Here is a 4,744-nt window from a genome sequence, read left to right as displayed (position 1 = left end):
AATGGTCGGTTTGGCAATGGCACAGGCAGTACATGATCGGATGTACTTCCCAACATCCTGTCGAAGATTCGGCCAATATAAATAGTTTTGCAGTACTGCCACTGTTTTCTCGACCCCGAAATGCCCAGCAGCCCGACTGTAGTGTGCTTCCCAAATCATCTTGGCACGCTCGCTTGAAGGAACACAGAGGTGACCGAGGTGGCATAATAGGGCATCCTGGAGGTGAAAATCTGCAACCTGCCGACCCTCCAAGAGTGTCTGGTATGTGTGGCCGAATTCTGGGTCGCTTTTGTAGAGAAGTGGCCAATCAGAAGTCTCGTGCCCGCAAGAGTTGAGCACGGTGGTTAGCGCCATGATCGGTGGTCGACTGAGGCAATCTGCAACATTATTCGTGCTGCCCTTTTTATACTTGATATTCAAGTGAAACTGTTGCAGGTATGTAGACCACTTCTGATGGCGATCATTCTGCAATTTCCCTTGGGTCTGTATGAACTGCAGAGGTCGGTGGTCTGTGTGGATGACCGTTTCCTTCCCCAAAATGTAATGCTTCCATTGTCGGCAGGCCTGTACAATGGAATACATCTCTTTATCATAAGTGGGGTACTTCCGGACTGTGTCTGAAAGTGTTTCACTGTGATATGCCACTGGATGTCCATGTTGAGTAAGGACTGCCCCAATAGCATAGTCAGAGGCATCTGTCTCGACGTCAAATGGTTGTTGTAAATCTGGTAACGCGAGCACTGGTGCCGTGCAGAGGCGATCCTTCAACTCCCTGAATGACTTCTGTTGAGATTCAGACCAAAAGAATTTTGCTTTCGCCCCGCCCTTGGTGACTTGACTCAAGGGCCAAGAAATATGAGAAAATCCCAACACAAACCTGCAGTAGAAGTTGGCAAGACCTAGAAAGCTGCAGAGCTCTGTTAGAGTGGTTGGAGAGGGCCAATCCCGAATGACTTGGACCTTGGCTGGATCAACATGCACCCCTTGTTCATCAATGATGTATCCCAGATACTGAACCTCGGTCATGCCAAAAGTGCATTTCTCCAAATTGGCACATAGCTTGTGTTGCCGCAGTGTTTGGAGAACCTGTCGGATGTGGTGGAGGTGCTCTTCCCAACTCTGGCTGAAGATCAGAATGTCATCCAAGTATACTACTACAAAGGAGTTGGTGAATGGCCGCAAGATGTCATCCATTAGCCTCATAAAGGTTGCAGGAGCATTCGTCAATCCGAAAGGCATGACCAACCATTCGAAGAGGCCCTCCTTGGATTTGAAGGCAGTCTTCCACACATCTGAGGGTTCAATTGGTACCTGGTGATATCCTGACTTCAGATCGATCTTGCTGAAATATTTCGCCCCCTTTAGTTGGTCTAGGAGGTCATCAATCCGTGGGATCGGGTACCTATTACGGACAATGATCTTGTTCAGCTCTCGATAGTCAATACAGAGTCTCCACGTCCCATCCTTCTTCTGTACCAACACTATCGGGCTCCCACAGGGCGAAGAACTCGGACGGATGTGACCTTTCTGCAGGAGCTCCTGAATCTGTCTCTTGATTTCATTGTTCTCCAGAACGGAGCACCGATAAATTGGTCCATTGGGTAGCGGCGCACCTGGGGTCAGATCGATGGAGTGCTTGACTTGACAGTGCAGAGGAACCCCTGCCAGGGAGGTGAAGATGTCTTCGTACTCCTCCACAATCTTGTCCATCTGCAGCTGCCGTGCAGAGGAACCCCGTTTGGAGGCCGCGGCCACTGTCTTCTTCTTCCCTTGAGGGCGTATCATCAGGAAAACAAATTTTCTGGTTTTGGAAATGATCTTACTGCATTGTTTTGCAGTAATCAAAGAGATGGCGGCAGGTGGTGCTACCTCTGGTATCCTGAACAACTTATTTCCCAATGTAATAATAACAGCACGGGGCCTTGATTCATACACAGCATGTCGCTTCCACAAGTATGGTTGTCCTAGTAATACATCACAAACTTCAAGGGGAGCAATGTCACACAATACCTCATCCGTGAAGGGCTTGATGTTGTATGGAAGGCGACACTGCTGGCTCACGCGAAGATCTCGCCCTTGGTGAAGCCACCCAATGGTGTATGGTTGTGGATGTGCTGTGGTCGGTAAGCCCAACCGCTTCACGACCTCTGCCGAAATGAGGTTCTTTTGACTCCCGCTATCAACAATGAACTGTATCGGGGAGCCCTTTACCCACATCTGGGAGTGGAAGAGACGCTCCTCCTCCTCTGGATCTTCGGGTTCATTTTTCTGGATCTTTGCGGTAGCAACAGTGGCGCTGGGATCCGCATCAATGATCTGTTTCCCTTTTTCATACCCCTTATCGGGTTCTGACTCAGAGTCGGAACATGCATCTGATTCTGAAACCTTTAGCTCAGCCACCAGTGACTGCTTGGCCCGACACTCACTTGTGTTGTGAGTGGAGCTCTTATGGAACTCGCACCATTTTCCAGTGTCCTTTCTCGGCTTCGCGGCGTTGCTCTTTGCTTGCAGCTTCGGCTGGTTGTCTTGGGCTGTCCCGCCTTGGCTTTGTCCTTTGTTCTGTGGTTTAGGGGCACCTTTCCCCTGCTTTGGATTCGCAGATCCAAAGTCTCGCTTCTTTTGTTTAAACTTCTGCTCGACCTTGACAGCATACCGGTATGCTGCGCCGAGCGAGGGGATGTTTAAGAACTGTATTTCTTCCTGGATGTACTTGTGCAGGCAGCCACGGTATTTGAGTATCAAATGTTGCTCCGAATCCTTGATACCCAACTTTGTGCGAAGGGTATGGAAAAGATTGGTGAACTCCGGCACGTCTTGGTCCCTTCCCTGCCGCAGCGTGGTCCACTTTATGTATTCATCCTCATAGCTTCCGACAGGGTAGTACTGCTCCTTGATGGCATCCCGGAACGAATCCCAGGTGGGTGCGGCTGAAAATAGTGAGCCAGTACTTTCATCCTTCTGCTCGCAGTAGGTTTCCCACCAGTCCTTGATGTGGGGGGCTGCTTTGAGAAGAGAAAAAACAATCTTTTCCCGACTCGAAAATTCATGAACAGAAAAATAACCCTCTAGCAGATTTAACCATTTATCTACGGCATCGGCGTCTATCTGACCCTCAAATATGGGGATTTCAAAATTAACTTGTACCTTAAAGGGTGTGGCGTTTCCAAAGGAGCTACTGGAAGCCGATGCGCCGCTTCTGGGTAGCCGCTGAAGGATCTGCGCAAAGTTGTCCATCATCGCGTTCCGTTGTCGCTCGAGCGCTTCTTCGAGCAAGATTTTGATGGGATCTCCTGCCCCCTCGTCTTTCTTCTCGTCCGCCATGGGAGGCCGTCGGGATTTGCGAGGCTGGTCTTGCAAAGGTTCAACCAGTTCAAGCCCTAACTCCTTATATCCCGACCTTGTTGGGGACATGCAAAGAAAAACAGAGAAAAAGCAGACCGCTCCGATACCACTGATCCGGATTTAAACAGGAACGCAACAAATTACAGAGATAACCATGTACACAAAGATGCAGCGGAAATAATACTTCATTTCATTAATGGAAAATACTGAAATATGCTTACAAACAGAAATGGCAATAAACTAGCTAGGGCGATGGTAGCATATCTCTGAGAAGAGATGTGATGGCTACATGCCTCTGAACTGTGTTACAATGAGGCTCGAAGGCCTATTTATTGTTGAGAAACAATGGACAACCCTTAACATTCCAAAATCTAACCCTAGGAGATGAAACGCCAAACTGTGGGCCCCGTTTGGGTAAATTGGTACATCAACTTCCCGGGGTCGTAACTTTGGCATACGATCTCCGTTTGACGCGTACAATAGCTCGTTAGAAAGATCTATCCGAGCACTACCACTTTGGGACATGGACCCATGTTGCCCCCAGATTTCCCAAAAAACGTCGTTTAGGGCCTCAAAACGGCTCCGGAAGTTCAGGACCCGAAAAACTGCTAAAAATAGTAAGTTGTGCTACAATTAAGGAAACTGAAAATGCTGAGAAAGACAATGGTGGGGGTCTAGGTGGACTTGGCAGGTGGCCACCAATATCCACCTGGATCAATCAAAGGCAATAAGAGAGGGCTGACAGGTCTTAATTTCTGCTTAAAAGGGGTCATGTTCTTTTCCAGTGGGATCCTATGCTGGATAATGTCTAGGTCATAGGTTTTAAGATCGTTGTATTCCCAGGCAAAAATATCATTGAATTTCTTCATGAGGGTGCAATACTCAGAATTTTGGGCAGAAGACAAATGAGTGGACAGATTGATGAATTTCAGATGGGTTGGGCTCCCTATATTATGTTTACAGACAGTAGATTCATTCTCTGTTTTGGTCGGCTTGTAGGGCACATCATTATGATCGAAAAGCTTCTCTAGAGGCACCAATCCCTTTGGTATGTGATTACTAGGCAGCTGGACGATGCTTTCTCGGCCGATTTCACTTTTTAGCTTGGACTGGCCGAATTCTTCCATGTTTTGATTTTCTTGGTCGATGTGCGTTTCAGCAAATTCCTCAACGACTTGTAAGAACCTGTTAATTTCCTCATCATCTTCAAAAACTCTCCAATATTTGACATTGTCTAGCAGGGACGGTCTATATTTTACTTGAACTTCATATGTCAATTTAGGAGGCAAAGGAGGAACAAACGTGCTAGCAGAGACAACAAGGGAGTCGGCAAGCTGGTTCTTCATTCTTGGAATATAAGAAATGCTAAAATCTTTGAAAGAATCTTTGAGCCTCCATACCT

This window comes from Pinus tabuliformis, chromosome 8 (genome assembly GCF_031772625.1).
Source record: "Pinus tabuliformis cultivar Carrire ecotype Pingquan chromosome 8, CPIR1, whole genome shotgun sequence".
Classification (NCBI taxonomy): Eukaryota; Viridiplantae; Streptophyta; class Pinopsida; order Pinales; family Pinaceae; genus Pinus; species Pinus tabuliformis.
This window is presented reverse-complemented; position numbering follows the sequence as displayed.